The sequence below is a fragment of the Coloeus monedula genome, assembly GCF_965178545.1.
Source record: "Coloeus monedula genome assembly, chromosome: 1".
In the NCBI taxonomy this organism is placed as follows: domain Eukaryota; kingdom Metazoa; phylum Chordata; class Aves; order Passeriformes; family Corvidae; genus Coloeus; species Coloeus monedula.
Window position 1 is genome coordinate 132,463,640 of NC_138781.1, and position 15,364 is coordinate 132,479,003.

Here is a 15,364-nt window from a genome sequence, read left to right on the forward strand (position 1 = left end):
TTTCTAGAAATATTATAATTTACATTACTCCCTTGTTAGTAAAATAGTCTTCATGCTGCTGTAAATATAAATATAAATCTATAGATCTATAAATCTGTATATAAAATAGAATCATAGAATTTACTGAGTTGGAAGGGACCCATCAGGACACATATATATAAAAATTATATAAATTATATAAATTATATAAATATATATAAAGGCCATGTATCATGTCTAACAAGATCTTATAGTGGAAGTTCAGATCACAGAATCACTACCAAGGTCATTATTAACTTCTTAATGGTAATGTCAACCAATAACATAGGGGAACAGGAAGCAACCACTTTTCATCTTCTTCCTTTTACCTCTCAAACAATAGGAACTTGTGTTCACACTCTTTAATGGCTAAGCCTATCCAGAGAAATTTGTTCAGTATGATTATGTTGACTACGTCCCTTGGGCTGCATCTTTAATGAGAGATGGAGAGCAGGACCAGGAAAGAGTTTCTGGTGAGCTTTGAGAGCTGTGAATCTTTCTTTCCCATCTTTGCCTGAGCTGTAACTCAGGCTTGATGTACTTGCCATCTGCTAAAAACTGCTGGGCAGCACACAATTGTGGATGGACTGGGCTGCAGCGTTCGAAGCACTTCCCATGCCCAATCCCTCCTTTCTGCATGAATTACTGCATTAGGTGTGTTTATTAAGAACCAAAGATTTATAGAAAGAATTATATCAGCATATGATCATAAAACTCTCTCTGGACTCACAGTCAGCTTGACAATACTAAACTCTCTCATTCTGGTTTGGTCAGTTCCAGCATGACTTTCAGAAAACACCAAAACCAATCCAGTGTCACACTTGGCTTACGCTACCCATTTATGAATGTTAGAGAAGCTAATATTGTACAACTTTACTTTCTTTCATGCATGACAATATGTTGCTTTCTGGTGTTACTAAGTATCCCTAAGTTAGAGCATATATAACTTTTCAACAACTCAACAGCAAAACAGCAGATCCAAAGTATATGAATGTAGAGATAGCTGGCCAGTGTTTGGATTTGCATCAAATTTATAAAGCTGTTAGGATGAATATTACCATAATAGTTTAAACAAGAAATAAGACAAAATCCATTGATGTGCTAGACAGCTAGATTGATTTACTGAGGAATTGGGAGGAATAATGTAAAATAAATCGCTGAAAAAAAGAAGTGATAAATGGCAATAAATATCTACCAGGCAGTTAAAACAGTTTACACGACACAAAACGTCTTCTCCAACAAACAGAAAATCATTCAATATATTGGAATGTCTCCCAAATGACAAAGAAAGAATAAAAAATGGGATTCAAGAAATAAGACAAAGCTCTCAAAGGAAAAATTTTTATATTGATGACACACTGTGAGAAATATTTGGCTATTTAGAATCCATATTCCACAATTCTTTTAAGCATTTTTTAAGAAAAATGTATTCTATGGAAGTTAACTACTTGTTCTAACTTGATACTTATTACATGTAACAGCAAATCAGACCAACTGAAAAGGAACAGGTAGTACTTGCAAGGTCCTTGATAAGATAATGGCCTTATTTTTTTTTCCAATCCAGAAAAAGTATGCATTCTTATGTAACTAATATTATATTGAAAATGTATATACTCTTTTTCCTTCATGTCTCTTTGCTTTCTGAATCTTCTGCTTTGCTATATAACCATGCATGTACCCACACACATACACAGACACGTATGTGTCAACTACAGAATTTTCTACTGACTCACAAACCTGCTGGAAATTGAGAGAGCAACCATTGAGTAAATCAATCTAGAACAATTTCATAGTGGTTCCTTCACAACAGCGTTTTTTACCAGTGAAAATGTAAAGAAAAATTAAATAATTTGAAAGGGTTTTAATAAATTCATTGAAGTCAAATAAAGCAAAGGAAATTCTTTTTGCATTTTCAACTAAACTGATTTAAACCATTTTCTTCATACTACATAGAACAAGCTTGAGAATGGTAGAGTTTGAGGACAAAAGCTGTCCCTTATCTGGACAAACCAAGAAACAAAAACAAGGAGGTCACATATTCTCTGCCCTTAATAGGGAAATTTAAAAAATTCAAAAGGCTGAAATCATGCTTTTAAAACTCTTCCCTCTCAACCAGACCTTTGACAGAAATGGCTTCACGAAGTGTATATATATATATATATATATATGTATATATATATATATATATATTTTACCAAAAGACAGGATGGAACCAACAAACTAACATAACTGTTAAAAAAACAAAACCAGAGCATTTTACCTATTATCTGTTGCATGAAGAGGGAGTACTAACACTGTTAGGAATGTGCAGAAGACAAACAAGCTAAAATAAAACAGATGAAGTTAATTAATAGCAAATATTAGGACTTTCATGGATGTACGAAAACCACAAACAAGTTTCAAATTGCTCTAAATAATACATTGTAAAACATATAAAAATATATATACAATTGTTCTATATCTCAAAAAAATAGCAAAGGACTTAACAAAAGCATATAACTACATACAGCAAAAGCTACTATAGGTAATCATCCACTAATCTGCTCCTATGGGAATAAATAACAATGCTTCAACTGACTTCAGTGGGAGAAGGGTTAGAGCCTCTGGGTGAGTAAATGACTGTGTGTGAGCTGTATTCACAAGGTTTATGTGAAAAACCTGAATCTGTCCTTCAAACTGCTCAGCGTGGCAGTGTGCTGCCCAGTGTCCTGCAGCAGCCAGGATGCTCAGACAAATATTGTGCCAGGTAGTAACCAGCATGGTCACTGTGCCCAGCACAGGACACAGCACACAGAGCAGCTGACTGAAAAAGATGGCATTTTCTTAGAACCCTTAGATGAATTCATGTTGATGACTTCTCATTGGCAGGAGACAATAGCTGAAAATTTTGCCAACATTATTATCACCACTTCCCTCTCTGGTGTCCATGGTCTACAATAGAGAGCTTCTGAATGGGTGCACTTCAGTTCAGATCCAGAGGTTTGACCACCTGACTAATTAAACATTTAGTATATGGGATCCAGCTGCATGTACACGCCTCGTTTTCCTCAAACATGCAGAAAGCAAACAGGGAAAGCCACTGAACCAGGGAAATCACTGCTTTTAAAGTGCTACTAAAAGTGACTGCCTAAAATAATGTCACGACTTCCATATAAAAGTCTAATTTCTGTCATTCCAAAGCAAAGAGTCTGTCATTTAAAGGTGTGAGCTTTAATATTTTTCTCTTAAAGCCAGCAGTAACAGTTTACAACCTCCACCATAGCAGCAAGGCTGTCACTCTGAATGCCATCATAGCCATGTAACTTTTTTCTTTTATGGTTTTTAGATCAGTCCTTGCTATTGAATCATGACAAATGATATCGTTTGTAATTTCATCTCTCAGGATTTTACCCTTACCAAAGCACAAGCCAAGTCTTGCATGAAAACAAACCCTTGCCAAAAGTATTAACTCACAAATCATAATGCCAGCCTTTCCAACCAGTCCTACTCATTCTAATCCCATGTGCCCTTCATGCTATTTTATCTAAGTGTCTTGCAAATCAAGTGTTTCATTGCACAAGGCTTCAAGAATTGTGGGCCAGATCTTGAACAAACATTCCATCTAGATGTCCAGTCATATTTTTGAAGTGGGCAGAGCCATATTTCTTGGAACTAACAAAAAAAACGTTACTAAACCAGATCGTAGCCATTTATTAAAAAACTCTACAGTGAGTTCACATATTCTGAACTCTACAACCCTGAACTCTCTTGTAGATTTGAGACCTAGCGGGAAAACAGGATAATGAAGAGGAAATCAAGAAACTAGAAAGTTCTTTCTTATAAGTATTGCTTAGGATGCAAGTTGCTTTATTTCATATTCACTGGAACTACTTTATGGATGGCATAAGCATTTTTAGGGGTGGAATACTTATAGGTCTGCTACCTTCTTAAGGACTGCATACAAGATTAATCTCAGAAGTCCCTTTAGAATTCCCCAGGGCTTTCTACTCCAAAAGAAAATCACTGCTATGAGAAATTCCATTTTGTTCTTAAATATCGCCCAATGAATGGAATCAGATGTCATTTGCTCCTGCAGGAGACTTACACAGCACACATCACCTGGCGATCTATGTTTCTGTGGCAGTACAGACACTGAATTGCCATTTTATGGAAAATAACAGACTGCTTTTTTAATGGCAGCTCAGAACAATGCAGCTGCCTCATTTTCAATGTGAAATACACAGATCTGGTTTAACATCCCAAAGTATTTTTAAGCAAAACCCCTAACGATGAAGAGTTTACTACAATTAGTTGTAACTATGGCTGTACACTCTGGAAATGATGGGAACCACAGAGGTACAGGATTGATGCACGTACAATCTTAATCAGCATTACCTTAATCATGGTTAGATTAGTTTTAGCCAGCTGCTGCTTTTGTTCAAATGTTGAGATTGATAATATGGGGAATGTACCATTTGAGCAGAATGATAGAGGACAAAGTCGACACAGATCTCTGCCTTCTTTCAGAAGGACTTAACAAAAGCATGTAACTATTTGCAACATTTTTTCTTCTACTTAGCTTTGAGTTTGTAGGGAATAAAAGCTATAATCCAGTTTCTCAGGAACAATGAGCCTCTGGAATGCTGCAGACTAAATTTATTTACCAAACAACACTCACTTGTATTCAAAGGAAGTGATAGCAATTGGAGTGTAGATGCTTTCAAATATATTCTACTCTCCTATTTCACCTACAAAATAGCTAAGTAAGTATGTGGGTATGTTTTAATTTCTATCACAATGCCTATAGGCCATAATCAAGATAAGAGTCCCTTCACCCACTATCAGAGCACACGAAGAGCTAAAGACTGTCAGGTACATGGCCACTTCACAGGGTGCCAACACATTAATAGGTGCTGTCTGGACAGCTTAAGCAAATCAAAACGTGTCCTGCACGCAACTGAGTGAAGAGACATATATCTCTGAACAGCAAAAGCTAAGCTCAGAGCACAGCTATACTTCTCAGGAACATAAGTGGGCTATCCAGTTCTGGAGCAGGAGGCTGCTCCTAAGTGTACGTGCCAACAACTACATTAACTTATCAATTAAATCCCTCAGCAGGGAGATCTTGGGATTGGTCTGTGCTGCCAGAATCACTTACTTATCTATAGCCAACAGCAAAAGAGCTGGAATAGTTTTGGCTGTCTGATGAACAACCCAAGCTCAATGAAAGGTCCTAACCAGCATAACTTAAAGGCATGAAGTTGCAAACCTGAGACATTGGAAGCCAGATGAAAGAGAGCCCTGAAACCAACGGAGTTTAGGTCTCTAGGCTTTTTGCAAATGTACACAGTGACTCTTCATGACAGGAAACAACTTGACATTGCACCAGTTCCTGCTTCTAAGCGAGTTTAAGCAACTTAGTGACTAAGTTGTTCGCACTGAGACAATACTAGGCAAAAGACAGGCAGAAATCCTGCAAGCCAATTGGAAAATTTTCAATGACAGGTGAGTTTGGATATTTTGAAGAGTCAGAGGCTGAATGAGGCTTGTTTGGAATAATTTTAAATTCAAATGCTCCAAGCATGACAGAGTTATATTTTCAGTGCCAAAGTCCTAATTGGTTTAAGCCCTATAAACAAAACAGAGTGGAAAAATATTAACACATTAGTGCTGGCAGATCAAAGAACAGAGAGATTTCCCAAGGCCACTTGGGAAGAGACAAGAACTGAGCATGCATTTATCAAGCCTTATCTCAGCATTTCCATCATAAGGTTCTTTTTAAAAGACTTATTTCCCAACAAGTCTTACCAATAATGCATAGTCCAACCTCCCTCCCTCCCCCCCACCCACTAAGAGTAGGTCAAATTATCATCAAAGATAACTATCCTGAACAGACTCTGTTTTCGCTTTCGTTGTGCTCAACTACCTAAACAAGCTCAGTCTCTCCTTGTAGATGACATTTTCTAGATGTCTGATACAATCTGTTTGTTTGCTCTGGACTCTTTCCAATTAGTACACATCTTCTGAAGTGCACCAATTAAGATTAGTTTTGGGCACAGCACCAGGCACATTAATGAGAACGATGATTATTAAAAACTCTCTCAAAACATTCCAGTTTGTGCACTTACAATGTACACAAATAAGCAGAAGAAAAAATAAATAAAACCTTTTGGAAATTTAATTCTCCCAAAAGAGTTCTAGCACCTACTCAAGGATGCTGATAAACAAGGTCAGATCATTACTCAGACAGTATTTGAAGTCACAGAAGAAACAAAAACTGACATATTCTGGCAAAGTCCCATAGCATCCAGAATGGGGACAATGATCTAATTCCACTGAAAGAGAAACAGACAATCTGTCTCTATAGAATTAGAAATTCAGAAATATATAGACCAATACCAAAATCTGCCATAAACCTGAAAAATTAAAATTACCTAATCTAATTATACTGTGACACCAGTTCTAAAGTTATAAAGTCTAAATTTATAGAAATATTGCTTGAAGAAAATTACTGTCTGAAGTAAATTATGTCTGAATTTGAGTGAAAAAAAGCTGTTTTTCAGGAGGAATGTGCTACCATATACAAGGGTAATACTATCAGCAATAGGATGATTTTTGCAAGATAAGGAGTAGTGAAGACTGAGTCATATTTTGTCCAAATGTGTTTGGGTGCTGTTTGTCCCTGGCTAAGAAAAACGATGCTCACACTCAGACCAATGATTCTCTATCTCTAACACAGGAGTTTATGAATCCTAACATAACTTCTACCAAACTTTAAGAAAAATAATCTGTCAGTTCCCTGTTAATAGGATCCATCCTGGTTAATAGGATCAATCCAAGTTTTGACAGTTTGAAATGGTCATGTACATCTATTTACATTCATGGTGCATGATACAGTTGCACTCTTGCCCTGCACAGTCAGGCATGGTCTTCTATTCTTAAGATAAGAAAATACTCAACAGTGAAGGGATTGTATCTCAGAAACAAGGCAAGACATCAACAAAGTTATTGCTAAGATGGAAAATATCTTGTTCTATGGCAAATAAAATCTTTTGTCAAGATGAAACTTAAGTTGTGAAGCAAAAACCGAAAACACTTTTTTGTCCTCTCAAAGCAATAGAAAAGACTGTTTACCTCCTCCTCTGAATAAGATATTCAGATATTCATGGCCTACACAAAGACATGAGTTATCATTATCAATAAGAACAACTACAGCTGGGGTTGCTTTTTGCCACACTAATACAATAATGTGTCCCCACTTTCTCTCAGGCTGCAAGCCACGTGAAATTAATTAATGACTTGCTTCCAAGCTGTAAGTGGAAAAGCAATGAAAAATTCAATTTATTGTAATTTGTGCCCTTTCTGTCTCAAAGAGACCACTGGGTAAAAGTAAACTTAGAAAAGTATGCAATTCAAGGAAGGTATAATACTTGAAGTAGTTAAACTTAATTAATCTCTCTGGCTTTTGAAAGCCTTGCTGGCTTTTGAAAGCTAGAAGCTCAGGAATCGAACTACCTTGTCAGAGGGAACTACATTAGTGAGAAAAAGCACTCTGGCAAAAGCATAGAACGAAAAAAGAAAGGAATAAACTAATTTTGTGTCAGAAGCATAATTAAAAAAGAACCCAAGACACTATTGCTGCACATCTTGATAATTGCTTATAGAAGTCTTCATAGAATTGTCAACATTTCATGCCATCAAGTGGATTACGTACATCAGAGAAACTACAACCAGTCAGTTTACTGGCCAGGTCTTAGTCAGTTCTTTTCCTCACTGACTGAACTCAGTGGAAAAACTCCCTACACAGTGACTATGCCTGATCCACTTTACACTTGTACTACAGACTCCTAACAGTAATTTTCAGAAGTTGGTGGTTTGTTTCATTTTGCTTTGATTTGTTTTTAATTATGAGAGAAAAACAACAACAGCATTTTTAGAATTTTATATGGCAGATTTTGCATTAAACCACACAGAGAAACAATGTTTTAAACTCAAGCAGACATTTCAGGCCACCAGTACAGGAAAACAGCCCTTCCATAATCAAAATACTGACAATGTTAAAGGCCAGAAGAGATTTCAATAACTGACCATCATGGGACAAAGAATCAACTCCTCTTTATAATTATTAAAAAATTAAGCTCCTTCACAAAGATCATTTGACTTGAGTCTTCTGATTGAAGCCTGTCCAGCTTTGCCAGTTATGCTTGTTGCAATTAAAAAAAACCCAACCAAACAAAAAAACACATTGGCTGCAATACAGTTTTGTTATCAATTATTTGTTTGCAAGTATTTCAGTATATTAAAAATGAAAGTGAAACTTCAGAATCCACATATATATATATATATGCATATATATTTATATATATAATTTACACTAGACCTGTATGTTCAAGCTTTGCTTTTTGAAAGAAAATGCCTTCTCATCCTCATTAGAATGTAATTCAGGTTGACTGAAAATGCAATTACAGCATCTTAGCTGTTGTCCAAGTCTTGTGCTTGCTGTTTGGCCAGTGTCAGTGCAGCAGGCACAGCTGCTGAAAAATAAAAGCAATACCTTGGAAACAGCAAAGGCTAAATATGTGGATCACTCTTATGCATAACATTTTAGGAAAGAATTCCAACCGAATTGCTACCCAGAGGATAATGTAATGGAACAAGGCTAGATTTCCATATCTTTGCAGAAAGCCCAAACAGTTGTTTGGTATGAGTGAACAATTTCAGAATAACTCTGAATTATCTCTGCCTCAGAAGGGATCTTATTTATGCAGAAATATATACACTTTCTTCTGCTTTTTTTACCATTTATCTTTCAAATAATGACTGATCTCAAACCTTCAGGAGTGTATAAAATCACTCAGATTCAAGATGACTTACCATTAAAAAATTACATATTCAAAATCATATGAGTTCTCACTTCATTACTACATTAATATTTTATCCCTCCCATTTCATTGAAATGCACTTTTATTAACTTTTGTTAACTAACTTTCTTTGCATTTTCTTTCATAAAATAAATAAGAAAATAAACTTGTATAACAAGAAAAATCAACAAAATTGGTCTGTGACTTTGCTCAACATGGCAAGACTAGCATGCTCCCTAACAAAGTTAATGTGCTACATCTTGGGAAAGAGGGGAGAAAATAAAATACTCATATTTGAGAAAGGCAAGTTAACTCTCTCCTCCCAAATGTAGTTTTTAATTAAATTCATAATAAAATCTTTATCATTAGGGTACTTGCTAACTGACATTTTTATATTATTTTAGATATTCAGAGCAAGTTAAAATGTTTTAGCACTTTCAAATAGAATTTTATTTTACCTAAAGTAAGTATCCAAAAACTTCACTGGGTATTGCTGAAAAATAATTTTTTACTGTTGCACTGACTTCCATAGAGTAATCAGCCATGTGAAAAGAACTACATCAGTCAATATACCTTTTTTCCTAGTAATTTTTTTTGAAACAGGGATGAAAATGAGTCACCTTTTTGGGGTAACAATATTTTGTGTTTTGTAGGCAAAACTGTTTTTAAATTTAACAAATTCCATGTAAATACTACTCCATCTAGTTAATCATTCCTTCATGAATACCAAAGCAGTATTTTCTTTAAATTCTAGAGAGGAAAAATAACACACCTGAAAAAGAACTATCCTGGTGTATATTTCATTGTTGTATGTTACATATTGCTTCTCACTCAGGAACAGCTAGAGTCATCAACAGGAATAACAATGATAATGATAATGGTTATAATGATAAGAATTTATAATACATTAATATTCTGATTTCTGTTATTCCAAAAAATCCATCTTCCATCACCTTTCTCCTTTCAACCTTGCTTTCATTTTTCTCTCACTTACAATCCACTGAAAGTAAGAAAACTGATTGGTAGTACTATTTTCTGAAAACAGGAACCATCCCTGAGGCCATATTCATAAAGGAGATGTTTTGTGCACAGTATCTCACGTCAGTTCTGTAATTCACTCAGTACTTGGTAGAAAGCCAAAAGAGATTCCTACAGTTCACACACAGAGATGTGCAAGACAGGACTCCCCCTTTAAAAACACAACTGATCTATCTGATCATATCTTCCACATTCATCTTCCACATACCTTTGCATGTAAGAATCTCTGCAGTTGGAAATTCAGAACTAAGCCTCTTCTTCAAGGTCTTACATCAGACAGAGAGATATCTGTGGAAAACCCTATGTTTTCCAAACTAAAATTCATGGGCTTTTACTCATGAAGCTCATTTCCCTCTGCTATACCTCAAACAGCTGAGCAGGAAATACAGACTTAGTTGCATTACTTGTGATATTGTCAATGTTTTAGTGACCATGTCACAAACTGGCCCACCAAAGCAACAGATGTCATCTAATTGAAGGCAGAAGACAAAAGAGAGCATAAAAGCAGCTCTGTTTCAAACATGTCTTTTGTCATTCCACCAGATTTGTGCTAAAAATTTTACGTGTTAAGGTGAATGTGCAGGATGTAGAAGAAAAAGTGCAGTGCATTTTTAAAGGCTTTTAAAGAGCAGCAGTACACTGATTTCTACAGTAAACATTGAGATGTTCTGTATTAATATTTAATTGGTTAAAACATTCCTGTCATAAGAAAAATGAAGTTTTAAAAACAGCAATTTAAAAAGTAGTACTACTCCGATCTCTGCCTAAAAGATTTTAAATAGCAAATTACATTTACATAAGTATAAATTTTATATCTCATTTTAAAATACACAACATGCACAAATTGCTCGTGAAATTTTAATAACGATCTGGGGACAATGTGTCATAGCTGCATTAGAACAGATAAGAGCAAGAAAATCAAAATCAGCAAAGTTAAACATTTCCTAGTTTATTCCTATTACCAGTTTAAACAGTCATGGAAGGAACAGTTCACCAAGATTCCCATGTTCTACCAAGGAGGTGCATTGTCTTAAAATTGAAATGCATTTAACTACATTAAACATTGGGATTATTCATAAAGAAACCAACAGTACTGCACCATAAATACTTGGCAAAAAAAAGACTTTCTCAAGTGATTAAAACGCATGCATGGATTTATGTCTATTTTATTACTAGTATACATACAATTCTGTGGTCTAATTCATATGTCCAGTTGAGAAAAAGAAGGGAGGATTTTCAGAGACAAAAACAGTTCTAGGACTTGAGGAAAAGAAGAGGGGATTTTCAGAGACAAAAGAAGTACTAGCGCTTGAGAAAAAAAAGGCCTGCAGGTAAGAACCCAAGAAAGATCAGAGATGCAGGTCAGGAGAAAGCTGAGATTCAAGATCTTTGTTTTTCCTTGGAATAAAAGAAAGTCATGGCAAGAGTTCTGCACAGAAATGCAATAAGCAAATAATCTGTATTAAAGGAAGGAAGAGCTCTCAGCTCTTAAACAAGCATGAACACTGTATGAACCACTGTAATGTTAAGAGAAATATATGGTTAAGTCTCAGAAAATACAAATTTTAACATTTCAATTTCTTAGTTTTTCTGATTAATGCTCAGAGAAGGTTCAACAAAAGACAAAAACAATTTGCAGCCAAACTGATGGCTGACTCTGGTTCACTTAGGCCATGCTTTGACAAAGGACAAACACAAATTACATTCACCTGATCATTTTCAGTTATGCAAGCTAAACAGGGAAATAAAGGAAAAAGGACATAGGGTTTCTTACAACAACCAAAACCTGATTCTCTGACCATGGTCTCTAGACCACTACATTTCTCAACCTTTTCAACTGAAGGAGCACTTAACCTCTGGAAGCAAAACAAATTCAAAAGCCATCCTGTGCTTACTGTGCCAAAGTATTCACAATGACCTTCTTTTAGAGACAAATAAAAATAAAAGTAAAAAATTTAGCCGAATTTTTATTCTCCTCTTCCAATCTGCTTATATGTATGGGAGAATGTGGCTGTGCAGGAATGTCTGGTTTTGACTTGCTTTTTGAGCTCTCTTTTGATTTTTATTAACCATCAATTACCCACAGACTATGGGCTGCATAGCATTGCTTTAGGTAGTGCTGCAATTAAATCACATCACTCAGTGAGCACTGGAACTAATGAAGCTTGCTCTCTTAAAGATTTGTTTTTCATGGTTGATTGACTTTGGTGCCTAAGAATGCAAACTCCAACTGAAGCCTTCTCCTATGGTAGGCATTTATAAGGGCTGGCTGGTTTATTGTTTACTCTTTCCCTGCTCCCCATTCTCCAGTGGTTAATAGTGTGCAATTTAATTATGTAGCTTTTCCTTTGTCTGCAGCCCTTCCAGGGAACATTTACAGAAGCTTTCTACTATACTCTGCCATCTATTTTCTCAAGGAAAAAGAATTTATCAGATTTGCTAGACATGTTTGAAGTTGGCCTGTGAACTCAAAAAAGTTATTATGGAGATTTAAGAGTAGTTGCACAGACTTGGTAAAAATGCGTCTTCCTTCCATGGGAAGTGAGGATAAAATAACTTGCCATACTTTGATTTTTTTTTCTAAAACTCATTGGCCTTTTATTGGTGAGAAAAAATACAAAATATTGTCACTAGAATATGAACAGAATAAACCGAACTATTTCCCTTCCCTTATTTAAATATCCTCCCACACCTCACGCCTTCTAAACAACCCTATTCTCTTTCATTCTCCACCCCAAAGTGAGCTGCTATGCTCCCACACTCTTCTGTGATTTACCACTTCTGCTGGAACTGGAGGCCCTTATTCTCCTTTACCTGTCTCTATACTCATCTCAGTCACCTAAGCCACACTCAGCTTACTCAATATTTGTGCTCAACCTCAGCCCTGCTTCCAAGCAAGGAGGGCAGGCATGCTTCAAAAAAGTAACCCAGTACTCAACAAGAGACTTCCAACAGTGGCTCAACATTTATCTGCTACAATTTCAAGACAGAAGTGAATTTACATTAATATATTCCATGCTATTGTTCGTGGGAAAACAGTACTTGATTAAAAGATAATTATATTTTAGCTGTCTTTTAAATACATTACATGTTGACATAAAATCTGAGGTTTCTGATTTTAGAGAAGGCCTTGGAGAACCACACTTAAAGGAAATTACAACACAGTCTCATTACGAGATGAGATATACTGGTTTGTACATTTTTTTCCCCCCACAAAATAACACTAACACTCCATGCTGCTAAGAGATAGCACAGAAACAACAGCACTTTGACAAGTTGTTTTCATAGTTTTCTTGGATTTGGCACACAAACCTCTAGACTTACAAGAAAAAAGCAATAAATTGCTGATTCACTAATGTCTAAATGATGATTAACAGATCTGAAAAGCTGACAATGTCAAGGTATTGAAATAAGTGTATTCATGAAAGACAGAACCATTTTGGAAGATGTTTGTACATAAAAAAATACATCTGTAGATGAAAATCAATGAGTTTTAACCCCTCCGTAATTCATTCATTCCTTACAAATTTAAAACTTTTGAATCAACAATTTTTGGTCTTGGAAAAAGGTGCAGGAAGAAGAATCTCCTCATAATCCCAAATCTGTAGACAAAGAAACTAATACTGTCAACATCCAGAGGCAGGCAATTTTATTGATTTATACTAACTGAAGTCAAGTCTTTGCAATTTTTCATATTTCAATTTCTCCACCATACTGCTTTAAAAACCTACTCATTGTAATGCAATCAGACACCAAATTTTTGTGAGGAATCAAGTTAAATTAATTGTACCCAAGGTGATTACTGTCATGTATTATTTACACTACTACTATGCAAAAAACCTTATATTACGAACTGGAACATGATTGTGCCAAATATTGCACACATAATAGTAGAATCCATATCTCACACCTTAAATGAGAAGCAACATATGCATACCTCTGACAGATGGAAGGAAATAAACAAATAGGAGTAAATAACTGGATGGTACAGTATCCAAGTTCCCTAACCATTGTGAAACTAGAGACTTTTAATTACACACAGTAAAAAGTGACTAAAGTAGGGTTGTACTCTAAGTGTAACCTCAAAAACCCCACATAACAATATAGGGACAAACATTTATCCGTTACTTACCACATAAATAAGGTATTTTGTAAGGACAATATATGTTTAAGGTATAATTTTACAAACAAGCATGTATAGAAGTCAAATATATACATAATTATACTCATTCTGCTTTCAGAACATAACAACCGTGGAATCTGAGAGAGAAATATGAGAAGACTCTGACCGAATGCCAAAAGTGAAGACATTCAGTTGTTACAGGGAGTGTTTATTGTCCTGGAACAGGAGCCAATGTTGTGCATTGAAAAGCCATTGATTAAAATGTCTGAACACTGTTGGGAAGCAGGACCAGAAACTAAAACTTCCCAGCTGTTCTAGCTTATGTTCCCTAGCTGCTGAGTTGTCCGGCATTACTCTGCTGCACTTCAGCACACTACAGTGTGCCTCTGTAAAGCTCTATAGAGCACAGGCACAGGAAGGATAATCCTGGTCCCAAATCAGACAGCACTAATTGGCCACAGTCTGTCTTGAAAAAAGAGATTGGTTTGAGTTTAGGAAGGCACAGAAAACAGGTTTTTTAGGTCCTGAGTTCTCCAGTCATGACACTGTAATGCCTGGTGATCACTGCTACCATGTTTCTCCCTGTTTCTGTCCTTGCTGTAACTTCTGTACTTTGTATTGATTTCAGATCTTTTCTGTACTGGATACACCTTCAATCATCCTTCCCTGATTCACCCTTCCATGGATCTTAGATGACATATTACCCAACACCTGGACCCCAAACAAACCAGGCATAAGCCAAGCAGTAATTCTTTTACTGCAATGAAGACATCAGGTGCCTGTTGTCAGTGCCTATGGACACTGAGTACATCCACTTGCAGACTTGGGTAACTACTTCTACAGGGTTTTGTGGCTTGTGCTCTTGAGGCAAAATTTAAGTTTTATCTAATCTACAATTCAGGTGCCTAAATGCTTTTTTGAATATGGTCCAAAGAAACTTGTTCAAAATTTTTCTTACTCTGCATGAGTTTTGTAATAATAAATCTCCATGTAAAAAAAAAAAAAAATCCCTCTACTCTCATTAGATACTGTTTTATCATTATTATTATTATTATTCACATTTGAAATATTAGGGCTGAATAAACAATCAACCTAACCACTTGCATTTAAGACTTGTGCTATAAAACTTTGCTCTTTTCAAACAGAAACCACACAGATTAGTTTTGCATACCTTTGCTCAGGCAAAATCAGCTTGCATTGGAGTCTATTAATAGCAGAAAGACTTGGATTCAGCCTCATCTTTTACTAATGCATTACTGTTAAGGAAGTTGAATTTTTACACTTCACTTCCACTTTTGTACAGAAATTTGTAAACTATTCTGTAGCATAAACCTTGAGGTTTATA